This window comes from Arctopsyche grandis, chromosome 2, assembly GCF_051622035.1.
Source record: "Arctopsyche grandis isolate Sample6627 chromosome 2, ASM5162203v2, whole genome shotgun sequence".
Lineage (NCBI taxonomy): Eukaryota > Metazoa > Arthropoda > Insecta > Trichoptera > Hydropsychidae > Arctopsyche > Arctopsyche grandis.
In genome coordinates, this window is record NC_135356.1 from 7,737,212 (window position 1) to 7,753,560 (window position 16,349).

Sequence of the window (16,349 nt, forward strand, 5' to 3'; positions counted from 1 at the left end):
CTCTTTTTGGAATTACTAAATTTTATACACTCTCATTATGAACTTATTTATTGTGAACAATAAAAAGCTTTCAAAAATCAAAATTAACTAAGTACGTATTAAATTTTTTAAAAATCTACTATTAAAAGGTAGCTCAGCCGGTATTATCTTTTCTTTTTGTAAACAAGCTTACTTCGATTAATCCTTTGCCTTTTATCTTTCATTTTGATTGATTCTCTGCGCGGATTAGTCTCCTCCACGACGGCTGTGTTAGGGATCCCAAATATTCGTCGACTTCAACTATTCGAATATCGAATAGTAAATCAAGAGCTATTCGAATATTCGAATATATTCGAAAATTAAAAAAAGGTAATTACATATAAACCAATCATAAATTTGAATGAATCGTCTTATCATAGCCAATAATAATTTCAATTTTTTATTTTCTTTTTTCATTATGATTTCTTGTAAAAATGTTTATTTCGCCGGTGACTTCGTATTATTTTTCTGATGTTTTCTAAAATTTCGTAGAGATTATTATCGATCTAAAAGTGATTTCCTTACACCTAACAAAGCAGGTCGCGACACGAAAACATTTGAAATTATTGCGTTGCAATGCCACTCATTCCCGTTTTTCCTTTTCCCGTTCTCTTTGCGTTCCCGGTCCCGTTCCCATTTCAAGTGATGGTTGGAGCTCAACGCCGTGGAGTAACGTCTCTTCAACGCCGTGTCGTCATAAACCAACCTGTTAACGTGGTTGCCAACAAACACATTTCCTTGACTACACAATGGCGCTTCATAATTTCGGTAAAATCGTAATTACGAATATTATTATTAAGAGGTTTTTTCCTGTTTTTTATCCACAGTCTTCCCGGACATGCATACAACAAACCCTGAAAGTTCCATCGTAATCGGTTGAGTGGTTTAGGAGCCTATACGAGACAGACAGACAGACAAACAGACATTCAATTTTATATATATGTATACTAGCTGAACCTGGCATGCGTTGCAATGCCACAATAACGCATGCAATTCCCGCTCCCGTTCTCGTTCCCGTTCCACAGACATAGATATATTTGTTGACGTGGGCCATCCGCTGTGTGTTTGTGGTACAGCCCTGAATGGTCAGTACATTCGAGTGCGAGGTAGGCGTGGCGCGATTATTGTCACACTCGCGGCGTGATGCATTGAATCGTAATTACAAATAGTATTATTAAGAGGTTTTTTCCCGGTTCTTTTCACGGTAATCTTCCCGGATATGCATACAACAAATCATGAAAGTTCCATTGTAATCGCGTCAGTGGCTTAGGAGCCTATTCGATATATATATATATATATATATATATATATATATATATATATATATATATATATATATATATATATATATATATATATATATATTTAGCGAGCAGGGTACAACAGGAACAAGAGGAACATGATTTTCCTACCGTATTCTGCGCGCGCACATTAATACGGGAGGAAAAGCCTGTTCCTTTTGTTCCTGTTGTATCCTGCTCGCGCAAATTAAGTGAGTATGTACCGTTTACCATGCACCATTATAAACTTTGAACAATACACGGCCCCCTCAGGCTCCGGTGACTAGTGATGAGATTGAAATGTGCTAGAAGAATGGACGGAAGGTGAAGTACTAGAATGGTACCATATATGTATGATATGTATGCACTGATATGTAAGTACTGATATATTTTAAAAATAAATTAGGGCAATCATCTTAACAATCGTAAAGATGGCGTATCCGTGTAATTATACTAATGAGATATGTCTTATTAGAAAAATTTGGTAGATTTGAGCGTCTGGTGAACCGAGTATTGATATTAAAATTATGTCTGCCAAAACAGATTTATCAAAGGCACCATTAACCCAGACTGGATCCACGGGGGGGTAATGAGGGTAGTTACCCCCACCCCCCCACAGCAGGATTTCCGAATTCGTACATTTTCGAAATTATTAGTGTCTTTTGTATCCAACTCAAATACTGATTTTGATACTATATGAAGATGAATAAATATATATATATATATATATATATATATATATATATATATATATATATATATATACATTTATATATAGATATATTAGTATTATTACAGGTGCAGCATAAGTTAATATGGGTCATATGAGTGGGCGTATATTTTTATTCTATTCTGTAATGATAACGACCCAATACACATGGTCTCTTTTGGTATTTAATAGATGACTCAATACGTCAAATATGTCAAAGGTTCGAAGCAGCTGGCCCCATAATACAAACAGCCACACACAGTTTATTGTGTGATGTGCGCCCAACTCAGCGTCAGTGTTATTCATGAATTGTTTTGAGCTGTGACATAAGGAGTGATATCACTGAACGAAATTGTCACAAGCGCCGTGTACACACACCATGTGTTATTGCAACATGACAGACACACAGGATAGACAAGATCGATGGTCAATGCAAAGTTTTTATCGTGACTAACAACTCAATAGTGAAATTAGAATATGCGTACGCGTTGCGGTCATCCGATGCACTCGCTCGTTTCCTACTAATTGTGTTAGTGAGGCTATTTATAATATTAGCACTGATATTGCTCAAAATGGGCAAAACGAGTATCTCATTTAAGGAAACTTGTTTCGCCTATATACGTACATATGCTATGGTAATGAAAATTCAATGTTTGTTTGTCGAAAGATTTTTTAAGCTTATTAATAATAAGTCGGGTTTGGTTTGTTAATTAGCTGATAAGTTAAGGTTAATGTTTGTTCGAATACCGATCGTAAAAATGTTGAATAATACCAGCTATTCATTAAGATTTGCATTGTATTTTGTAATAAATGACTAGGGTTATATAGTCGACCCGATTAGCGTGAGCATGCTGTCGCATTCGCAAATGGACGTAAAATAATTTCTTTATTTTTATTAAATTATTTCTTATTGAACTATATAATATTATTACAATATAATTCGATGCAAGGTCTTTAATAATAATACTGTAAGTTTTGCTCTCCATATCATTACGTTGAACTTCATTTTTATCGTCTGAAAAATATAAATTTCCATTTATTTAAAATATTAGATATACTTATTCCATAAATAAATTAATGATATCGATAACTTGCGTATTTTATATTAAAATTGTGTTAATGCGAATATTTTAAAATACGAAACACGAACTCAAAACTAACAAAATATAAAAGCCAAATTCTACCGAACGCTATGCGCACGAACAGTGTTATTTCTTGACCAAAATGCAGGGGTCAATATTTAGGGGCGCCAAAATCGTCAAAATTTAATGCGAATTTTAAATGAACGTGAAAAATTCCCAAATTTTAAGTTGATAAATATAGTAAATGCAAAGATGTTGTTCCCCCCTTTGAATGTAGATTTTCACTTATATATGTATGCTTACGTTGCGTAAGCATCAAATTTTATATATTTTTTTCTTGTTTTTATTCTCCTTGTACACAAGAATTGTACATTCTGAAGAAAAAAGTTCCTAGCAATATTAATGGTCATTTGAGGGATATAAAATTGTTTGCGTGCGTCTTGTTTTGAGTCCTGAGAATTATGGTCACCCTAGCCATATAGAAAGTCAAAAATTATTATGTATAATCTTCAATGGCTCATGATAAATTGAGTAATTTGTGTATAATGTACATATTCACGTACTTCTATTGAAAGCAAGACAATTTTTAAATTTAGATAGATCTATCGATATTTATTTATTCACGGAAGGTAAATTTTTTGTTTAAATAAATATGATATTCTATCAATTTAAGTTATTAAAAAATAATAAATACCTACTATAGTTTTTTTTTTTTTATTTGTCAAGCCAATCGTATTACATTCATATACATACATATTATGTTAAATATTTTTTTGCATTTATATTTGTCAAACCTGGATAATATATAAAATTTAAATAGTAAACCGTACGATACAATTCGTACATCTATACATATATAAGTAAGCGGATGATGGTCGTGATAAATTTGACATTGTTTTATCGTAATGTCAAAATGACAGAATTTTTATAAGAATGAACTGACCAATTCATAAAAAAAAACGCAACAGGCATGCATCGAGAATATTTTTTGACAATTTCATGAACTTGGTGTAACATATTTTTATACAATAATTTTATATCGTTTTATAATTATTATATAATGATCAAATCAAAACAGCAGATTGTACGAAATGTTGTTAATTTTCTGAATGTGATTGTCTATTCATCGAAAACTCACCCCGAGTTTTATTTTAGCCGGTAGGGGGCGTTAATTTCACCCATTGTACATACATATATTGATTGTTTCGTATTTTATATCTACGGCCTTTCACAAGAACCATCCGGGGTAGCTATCCCAATATAATACACATAAAACTGATAAGAATTAATAAATAATGCAAAGCTAATTTTCATGCCTTCGGGCTATAAATTAAACGTCCCCTTCACCCCCAGAGAGAGTTTTTAGGAGAGGGGTAATCCCCTCTATCCTTTCTTCTTCCCCATTCTTGTCTCCCTTTATGGAGAAAAATGTTCTGAAGCCCCACTTTATGTACATATTTTTCTCTTTTCAAAGAGGGGTATGAAGAGTGGACTAACTCTGTGACCCCGTTTCCTTTTTTTTTTTTTTTGGAGAGGGTATGAGGAGTGAGGTAGCTTCCATCTACCATTTTCTTTTCCATGGAGGGTTTAGTGATAGAAATTTAGTTCCCAAGATGTACATATTTACATCAACATAATTATAATTTTGAATTAAAATTATAATAGTACATTTTGTTTCCGTTGTTCGGTATCGACTAGTCCTTGAGTGTCATATCAGCGATTGTTTAACTATATTGATGTTGAAAGCTAGTGATTGTGAAGGCAAGGTAATTCAAATTTTTATAAACATATACTATTCGCAATACACGGTAAATGTCGAGAAATGATTTCATCGCTCGTACATAATAACTCCGTCTCATACTTTTCTGAGAATTAGTAACTACAAGGAGTTGGCAACCATATTTAGGTCATACAGATCAAATCTCGTTTGAAAATTCAATCTTTATAGTCGATAGCTATAGTCGCCCTTTGATTTGCACGTGCTGCAGATGACGAAATACCTCAGTGACAGTAATCACTAAAAGTGGATCATCCCAATACCAATATGTAGTACACATGTATGTATGTATGTATGTCAGCATATAAAACCAAAGATCTGTATCATCGTGTACAGAGAGGCATAATCATTTTTGAGAAATATTAATTAGAAGAGGACTGAAAACAGTACTTATGTATAATTGAAATGTCAGTGTCAATGTTTGTCAAGTCAAGCTAATATATTATATAAAGTAAGTCGCGCTCCCCATCACAGACTACTTCATCGCTTGTAAAGTGTATAGCCTCGTTCTGGTCACTGTTGAATCTGTTTTTATATATAATATATATATATATTAATATGTTTAATATATTTTCAAAAACTTCATATTTGTCCCGCTTTATATTTTTCAATTGGCCTTTCTACTTTCATGCTCTTATATATGTATGTACATCTATTTTGGCATAACTTAACTTAACTATATATGTTACAAATCAATAAAAATATTTTATATGTACATACATATATAAATATTTTGGCATTTGTATGCTTGGTATAACGAGGAAAAACAGGAAGCGGAATACATGGGTGAGAAGTATGGCAAGGGTATAATGGGTGGGCCTCGTGGCTAGAATGGACGAAAAGTGGATAAAAAAAGTGCTAGAATGGTACCCAAGAGAATGCAAAAGTGTAAAGGAAGACCGTGGGGAAGATGGGTAGACGAAAATAAGAAAATGTGTGGGGTAAGATGGATGAGAGTTACCCAAAACAGAAACGAGTGGAAGAGTGTTGGAGAGGGCTTCATCCATTAGTGGATGTTGAATAGCTGCAGATTTTGATAATGATGATGACATACATTTTAAATTTTTCATTCTATTTAAATCAACTTAATTCATAATGCAATATACAATTCAGTTTGACATTTGGTCTTTTTAGAACCAGAACAAATCAAAATAGGGCGAAACCATTCAAGTGCCATGTGCATTATTCTAAAATGCGGCTTCAGTCGTTTTCAAAACTTCAAATATTTATATTGCAATACTAATGTATGTAGTCTAGAAACTTCTATAAATAATAGGAAACAACGAAACGTGCATTCGGATGCAAACAAAAGACGCGCTCGCGTATAGTGAGTGTACTCGATAGTTCGTTAACGGGATTGCACAAGTCCGAGAGATGCATTTCTCCGATGCATCTCCGTGTGCAAGGCCCGGTTCCAGTTTTTTCAAAACGAGTCAACGAACCGCGTGGGCTTTTATTTCAGACAATGTAAAAAAGCTCTCGGACCTGATTCTTAACATCGCTGCACACTATGTATGTATGTATGTATGCATGTATGTATGTATGTTCATATATCTGTTCATACATAGATATGAACAGATTTAACAGAGAGGGTCAAGAGATTGGAAACTCTTATAGTGTTAATTCAAATTGAAAATATCAATTTGAATTGATCTCCAAAATCCAGAATCAATTAAACGTAATACATATAAAAACAATGGATTTCAACCATTAATAGCTTTTGAATATTTTTCGCGTTTGAAATAAAGATAGATATACAAGGAAGTTTTCAACAAATTTAATATTCAAAATAATAACAGGAACATGAAAAATTTACGATTTTCTGTTTTTTTTTTATCGGAGTTTCTGGCACAATAGTCACGAAGTTTTTCGAAATTTTTGTCGAGATATTGACAGTTTTTTTTAGGTCCATCGTGGGAAGTCCAAATTTCAAATTTTTGCTTAGGCTTAATGTATGTAGCACATATATGTAATATATAAGTTACTTATTTATATTTATATATATATAAATATATATATATATATATATATATATATATATATATATATATATATATATATATATATATATATATATATATATATATATATATATATATATATATATATATATATATATATATATATATATATGTGTGTGTGTGTATGTAAGCTACTGGTTGGTTTGATGAGCAATCCTCAAATTCTTGCAGAATTCAGCTTCAATGTTCTCAGTCAACTCGGGTAGATTATATGCCGCAGCTTGTTCTCTTTTCCCGTGGCACAAGCCTTTGATTTGATGGCTTCGTCGCCTGTTGCAAGGGGCATCAAACTCTTCAACCTGATTTCTGTTAACTTATAGAAAAATATAAAAATCTTTTCAAACCACGAAGAAGACACGAAACTCAAAATTACCACGACAGAAGTGAGACAAGGGTCTCTAGCATGCATTAAAAATTTGAATATAAACAATAAATAATTTTAATTGACATTAGAAGTTAAAATTTAAGTCGCTTGTGAATGACGGTATTTGTTCGACGCGCTCCCTCAATTAGGTTTTTACACCCTTATTATGATAATTGGAAAGACAATAAGCAGCCATGTTTTTAAAAAGGTTTTATGGCTTAAATAAAATTTTTGAAAACTTATTTTGCCTTAGAGGCAAAATAAGAGATTTTACTAAAAATCTCTAAAAAAATGAAATTAAAAAATAGATGTAAGACTAAGGTATGTGTGGCTCAAAATGTTCTAAATTAAATGAGCTATCAACCCTTTAAGGCTTTGCACTTAGCTACCAAACACTCGTGTATGGTGCACTCTGTAGTATTTTCCATGCAGATGATTTACCTATAAATAAAGCAATCGCCACATGCATGTGACTCACCAGGCATCATGTGGAAAATATGCGACTGGAGAAACTTTACGGAACAAATCCAAAATAGGTACTTGGAACGTTAGAGGACTCCTGAATCCTGGGAAAACACTGGTTGTTGAGAAAGAGATGTACAGTCATGGGCTAGATATACTCGGAATCTCGGAAACGCACTGGAAGAACAACGGCCATTATAAAACTTCAAATGGAAATACGATATATTTTTCTGGTAACCAAGATTCGTCACATAGCGGTGTCGCGGTGATCTTAGCATCTAAATTAACCAGTGCACTAATTGGCTACAACCCCATAAGTGACAGACTTATACACTTAAAACTCAACACGCATCCGTATAAACTAAACATCCTTCAAATATATGCTCCTACTGCAGATGCCGAAGATATTAAAATAAATGCGTTCTATGCTTCACTACTCGATACATTGTCAAATATCTCAAACAAAGAAATGACCATCATTCTTGGTGATTTTAATGCCAAAGTCGGTAATAATAGCAACATTGATAACATAGTAGGTAACTATGGATTGGGTATTCAAAATGAGAGAGGAGAGAAACTTATAAGTTTCTGCATTGAAAATAAAATGTCCATTATGAATACTTGGTTTCAACATCATCCTAGGCGATTGTACACTTGGATATCTCCTGGGGATCGTCACCGCAACCAAATCGATTATGTATTAATAAATTCTAGATGGAAATCATCGATACATAACGTCAAAACATATCCAGGTGCAGATTGCGGATCGGACCATAACTTACTTGTTGCTAAATTTCGACTGAAATTGAAAATGATTAAAAGACATCAAAATAAAGCAATTAAACTCACCAATGATGATGTAATTAATTTTGGCAATGTAATCAGAGAAAAAGATGCAGAATTCCAAATAAATCCTAATGTAGATGTAGAAGAGTCTTGGAAAATTTTTAAAGATCTCATAATTCGGTATGCCAGAAAACATCAAACACCGCAAAATGAACATCGTAAGTCTTTTATCTCTGATTCAACTTGGGTTAAGATAAAATAACGTAAAAGACTTAAACAAACTGGCATAACATCGACAGAATATCTTGAAAGGTATGCAATATTACATAAAGATATTCAAAGGAGTTGTAGGCGGGATAAAGCTAAATATATAAATGACATATGTGAGGAGATAGAAAAACACGCATTAAAGAATCAGGCAAGGGATATTTTTCACAAAGTAAAAATCGTCACTCAAAAATTTTCACCCAAAACTTGGACAATAGATGATCAATTTGGAAACACGCTTACAGATATTGATGTGATACTCAACCGATGGAAAGAATACTGTTCGGAATTGTACAGTGGTAGTTCGTCGACCTCAATTGTTTCCCTAATTGATGATGTCAGGGAGCCTGACATCTTGACATCTGAAGTTGTAAATGCCATAAAGAAACTGAAATGTAAAAAGTCTCCTGGCAGCGATGGTATACAAGCTGAACTTCTGAAAGAGCTTGGTGAAACTGCGATAAAGGCGCTATGTAATATGTGCAACAAGATCTGGGTAAACGGAGTATGGCCGAAAGATTGGGTCAATTCAATATTCATTCCCTTACACAAGAAAGGATCTACAAAAAAATGCGAGAATTACAGGACCTTAGCCTTAATATCGCACTCTAGTAAAGTATTGCTGTATATAATTAAAGATCGTTTGAGCAGTTACCTTGGATGGCAAATACCGAACGAACAAGCAGGGTTTGTAAAAGGCAAAGGGACGAGGGAACAAATACTGAATATACGTCAACTCATTGAAAAATGTCGGGAGTTTCAAACTCCAGCCGTTCTTTGTTTTATAGACTATAAAAAAGCTTTTGACTTTGTGAACTGGGACTATCTGTGGAAAGTTCTACTGGACATGGGAGTCCCCATGCATCTTGTAAAAATAATACATAACTTGTATAATGATAACAATGCAGTAGTTCGAATCAATTCGCTAAACTCGACAAATTTTCGAGTACAACGTGGAGTAAGGCAAGGATGTATATTATCTCCAGACCTATTTAATATATATGGAGAGTATATAATGCGTAGAGCACTGGATGGTTGGAAGGGTGGAGTGTCCATTGGTGGAAAAAAACTATCCAATCTTCGGTATGCGGATGACACAACGCTCATAGCTAATAATCATGAAGAAATGGCCGAACTGATCCGTCGTGTTGAGACAGAGAGTAATGTGCTTGGCCTCCAGATAAACCGCCCCAAAACAAAAATTATGATAATTGACCGTCACCAACAGCTGCAAAACAACAACTCAGCTTTAAACGGTATAGATGTGGTTGATAATTTTGTCTATCTGGGGTCACTCATATCTAACAACGGCGGCAGCGAATTGGAAATACGGCGCCGGATTACATTAGCAAAATCGGCAATGTCACAACTAACGAAGATTTGGAAGAATAGAGCCATTACAACTGCTGTCAAAATCCGTCTCGTGAAGAGTCTCGTTTTTTCTGTCTGCCTTTATGGTGTCGAGACGTGGACCATGAAGGCGGCGGATAGACGGAGAATCGATGCCTTCGAGATGTGGTCCTGGAGACGGCTACTGCGCGTGCCTTGGACCGACAAACGCACGAATGTGTCTATTCTTGAAGAATTGAAAATCAAGGATAGATTGTCAACAATATGCCTGAAACGTATATTGCAGTTCTTCGGCCACATTGCACGAAGAGGTGAGGAGAGCCTGGAGCGGTTGGTTGTGGTTGGTAGCGTCGAAGGCAGAAGAGCCAGAGGCAGATCCCCCGCACGCTGGACTGACCAAGTATCTGCAGCGACGGGCGCTTCCACGGTAGCAAGTATTCGCCTGGCCGAATTTAGAACTGAATGGAGGCAGCTGGTTGACCGCACATCATAGTCACGATCCTCAGTGATGAGGGAACCGACAGCAATATAAAGCAATCGCAAACTTCGTATTTATATATATTTACATATGTATATGTAAGTGTGAACGGCTTAAGTTTTTGATTATCGATAGTAATTCGATATTCCTTCTGCGTTCATTCAAGATGCATACAACTCGAATGCAAGTGTGTGTGTGTGTGTGTGCGATGAGTAATTTCTTCAGTGACCAACACTCGAGCTATTGCCTTTTTTTGAATGAAAGTTGAGAATGTGTGGGTATTTCGTATAGATTTATGTTTGTATTGTTTGTCATTTGTATATATGTATGTCAAATTTACATACATATATATATATATATATGTATATATATATATATATATATATATATATATATATATATATATATATATATATATATATATATATATACGTATGTACACATGTGCATTCATACACTTTATATGCATTGTGAATGAAATGCAAGGTGTTAGTCATACTACAATAATATTACGTGTCTATGTATGTACATTCATAGCTGTCATTCAACAATCATCTACGTGAAAACTATAGTGGAAGTATCGAATTACATCATGTGTTTTAATTATTAGATTTATTTATTGGTTGTCAATAAGTTGTCTAACGTTGAAAATGTATATCTACATATGTAGATATGTATCTCTAGTTTCTTATGCTTATTTTTTACATACCTCCTTTACTTTTCACATGGCTTTCGTGTTAGTTTTATCTCTTATCCGATCGTTTTTTTACGTTACAATGCGTATTTGTTTTATGTGAAGTGTAATTTTGTATGCATGAATTCAATGAATAATAAGATGCTGATTATTGTGAGATAGTTAAATGATAATAGTTGAAGTATGAAACCAAACGTTTCAAGTTCAATAAAATGCGGAATAATACATATGTGGAATAATAATTTAAAATGAATAATCTATATACATATGTACATATGTATATAATCTAGATATATATATACATATATATATATATATATATATATATATATATATATATATATATATATATATATATATATATATATATATGTATATATATACATATATGTATATATATACCGAGCCAGCAGCGTGGCTCGGTCGTTAAGCTTCTGCTTAACACTGAGAGGCGCCGAGTTCGATCCCTTGAGCTGACCTCGATTGAAAAGAATTTTTCTGAGTATATCTGTAATGCTGCTGGTCAGACCAGGATTTGTGACTCCTGGTTGATCGTTTCCTATCAGAGTTTGCCAATTTTCTCTGATTTCATTGTTGAAACGATTCCCGATTAAAAATTGGCTAAAAATCCTTCCTACCCACTATGTCACCACTATTTGAGTATGATTAATGTAAATATTACAATAAAAATGTATGTACAATTCATAGATGTCTCGTTAATTGTCGAGTTTAAGTCAGTGTCTCGTAATTTAGCGACTTATATAATAAAAAAATGCTGTATTGTTTGTAATTTGGCCAGGAAGGCGCATTGGGGTTTACCTGTAATGCCTTCCTGGTATGAAATAAAAAAAAAAAAAATAATAATAATAATAATATATATATATATATATATATATATATATATAAATATATATAAATATATATTTTATTTTTACATATATACATATGTTGATATTCTTACCTTCACACAATTTTTTTTAATTTCTAAATACGTATATATTCATTTGTTCATCGATGAAGTTGAAATGTTGAAAGTTGAAAATCATTTAATAATATGTTACCATTGTATAGGTAGATATTACACCTTTTTTAAAAATATAATAAATTCATAATATTCTAAACCGCAATTCAAATTTTTAATACGCAACAAAATATTTCAATATGTCAAATATTAAAATGTCACAATTAGATTTGAAATAGATAAATTTTAAAATATTTGATTTATATAAATCAAATCGTTATAGATAGTATTATATATGTATGTACATATTTTCAATGCCGAAAAATGGGAAAAACCCGATAATTACACTTTTTATCAAGGCCAATCATTGGGTCGAATTTGTGAGACGCCACCAAATTAGGGAGATTTCATGCCATTCTATTATATGTAATTGCGAAAATTGAATGGTGAATTCAGTGAATAGACAAATTTGTATAAGAAACGGAATAAAGGCAAATTTGTATCTAATTTACTGTATTGACATTAATATAGAGAAAAAATACATATTAGTATAGGTAAACATATGTACATACATATGTACATAATTACATATATATATATACATATATATATATATATATATATATATATATATATATATATATATATATATATATATATATATATATATATATATATATATATATAATTGAGATTAAAACATTGAGATGGAGGCACTTAGATCTACACATGTGTTAATTTGTATCCAAATTTATTGCATTTCTTCTAAAAGGTAAGAGTCACTCTCAAAGTTTCAAGCATTACGACTAAAATAACAGATATAAAAATTTCAAAGGGAATCGCGACTAGAATGATGGATCCGATGATGCTTTTATGATTACAAATCATGAACGGGGCCGAATAGATCATTTTTTTATAAAATTGTTTTTCATTCACAATATTTCAATATGGAATATATTTTTTTATGTAAAATCGGCATTTACGAAGTTACAATCGTCGTTTCAATATTTAATTTATCTATGGTACTACGTACATAGTGAGCACCCGTCAACCAAGTGGCAGTCTTGTTTGATTTTTCTTTCAGTATTTTTATCGACCCCTTAAACAGGTGTGCTCTTTACGAAAAAACTCAAGTATAATCTATCAATGATAAGGTTTTTGGTCAGAATTCGTAAACCGAAAGTAATATTTCATTATTTTATTTTGAGCTTTTAAATTATTTTTATTTTTTTGATATTTAATGTGTATAATATTTATAGTGATTTTTAATAATAAAAAAAATTTTGAATAAAATCCGACAACCGGAAGTAGAACTTTTGTCTTGTGTAAATTTCCCTACATTTGCGCTCAATTTGTATCGAAAATGCTGTCATAGCTATTAGTATTTCATAATGCTTTTTAATTATTTCTATATTTTTGATATTTTTTGTATATAATATATATATATATATATATATATATATATATATATATATATATATATATATATATATATATATATATATATATATATATATATATATATATATATATATATATATATATATATATATATATATATATACAGTGGCGGACTGGCCATACAAGCGAACATGCCCGATGGCATGTGGGCCCCACTATCTGTTAGAAAATATGGGCCCTCAGTAAAATTAAATAACTTTTTATTAAATTAACTCATCAACCAGCGATTTAAATTAAGTTCATACTTTAAAAATAACATTTGATTATACTTCGACGATATAGTAAGATTTAAATACACAATTTTAAACAGTTTCCATCCACACATCCATGTATATAGAAATATAGGATAGGGGACCCCTCCCCAAAATCCCGATTTTCGATTAACATTAATTGAAAATATTATGCATTTTTTTCAGGGACGTAATTTGGTGGGGGGCATAGGAGGGCACTCAACCCCCTAAGTTAAGGAATAGTGTGAATTTAGAAAATATTATGAATTTAATGATTAATGAGATTCTATGGATCTATGAATGCTACGTTTATTTCTTATGTATGTTACTTTTGGGTAACTAATAAAAAAATCGCTGCCATGTGCTTTGAAAAAAAAAATTATTTTGGTTTTTAAGTGGTATGCCGTGGGTAAAATTCTTAGAAATTGTTCATTCTATAGAAAGGTCCCCTTTACTTTATTTCGCCTCAAAAACAGATGTGTAACGTTTATTTTTTCAAAAGTTTGTATATTTTTTGTTTTCAAGAAAGATTTTAAATTAATATTTTACTGAATCGGTTCAATCACAATTGATTTTATTTTTTGTCGTATTTTTATTTTATGTATTTGCAGACGTCCATTCTCTCACGAAACAACGAATGAGATGAATTTAAACTTCATGTGTAACAGATTCGGTCCAAAAAAAGTTTTAGTTATTTAATAAAATTGCTTTCTGACCAATACCTTATCAAATTTAGTACACAAAGAATACAAATATAAATTTTCAGCTTGATACGTTTAGGGGTGTGGTAAAAAATTTTTTTGACTTTTTTAAGAGGAAAAAATTCCACTTGTGGTTAATTAAATTTGACGATTTTTTTTAATTATATTTTCATCACATTGATACAAGGAATTATACATAAAATCGTGAAGAGCAGACATATTTAAAGGGTCGATTAAAATAGTGGAAGAAAAATCCGGTAAACAGCCAACAGGAGTAAACTGTCACTTTCGGTTAACGGGTGTTCACGAAATTTTATATATAACTTGGCATTAGGTTTATAATTATAGATATGAAATGTCAGTTGAATACGTCGAAACAAAAGTTTCCGAGAAAAAAATAAAAATACCTCGATCTTATAGGGTAAAAGTACTACTTCTGGTTGAGATAAAAATATTTTTTTATTTACATACATATCCATATATAAAATAGTAAAAATAATAAAAAGACACACAGAAACACACTCAGACACACAGAGCCGCACACATTTTTTTATATTATGTAAACGTGATCAGTGATCGATTATGTGAAGATTTTTGGAAAAAAATTTTCGCCTGCGGCGCTTTTTTCACTTTACATAATATTTTTTCAAAAATAAACTTATTTTTTTCATATTTATAACTCAATAAAGTGTATGCAAAGAATATTTTCCATTTTTATTCCGATATAAAAAATATTTTTTGAAAAAAAATTCAATTTGACAAATCTTTGCCTGCCCTCCCCAAGAAAAAGCTGAAATGACGTCCCTGATGTTTTCTACCGAAAGTAAAAGCCGGTTTTATGCCGCATTATTTTATGATGCATTCTATTTACCTAGGACAAGGGTTAAAACGAAATATACAATGTAATTTATGGATCTATTTTGCTTTTGCCGTTTTTATTGTACCTAAATTTGTTTATTCCCATTTTTGAAAATTTTATTTATTTTTTACCCTTGATTTTTAGCGTGATGGAAAGAAGAAAATTTTGTTATATGGGGGGGGGGGGGGACAAATTTTTTTAACCCTGGGGGCCCCCTTTTAACTCCTGGCATGCACTAATTTCAGTCCCAGTCCGCCACTGTATATATATATATATATATATTTTTTTTTTATTTTTATTATATTAATTGAAAAATCAACAGACAGGATGTACATAGATATGTATAAAAAAAACAAATAGTAAATAAATAATATATGTACCATCCGAGTCCAATAATAGATTTTTACAAAAATGAAAAAGATAAATATAAGGAAAACAAATTAAAAAGTAAAGAATAAAGGCATGACAAAATATGTGGAACATTGCATAATTAAACAATAGTATTAAAATATTTGGAAAAGGTTATAAAATAGAATATAAGAAGAAATTGAAATTTACAAATATAAAACAAATGAAAAAGGTAAATACAAAATAAACAAATGAAAAGGAAAATAATGAAAGCTATAATATGATTAAATAGCACATTACATAACTAAACTAAAGTATAAAAATATTGGAAATATTGGAAAAATAGAATAGGAGAAGAAATGAATCAATCGGTCAAGATTCTCTTGATGTTAGACCTGAATTGATGTAGGGAAATACCAAATAGATCAACCTCATTCAGCTCTCCGTTAAACATACGATAAACGCGCTGCAGATGAAAATATTTTTGGGAATTAGTATTGA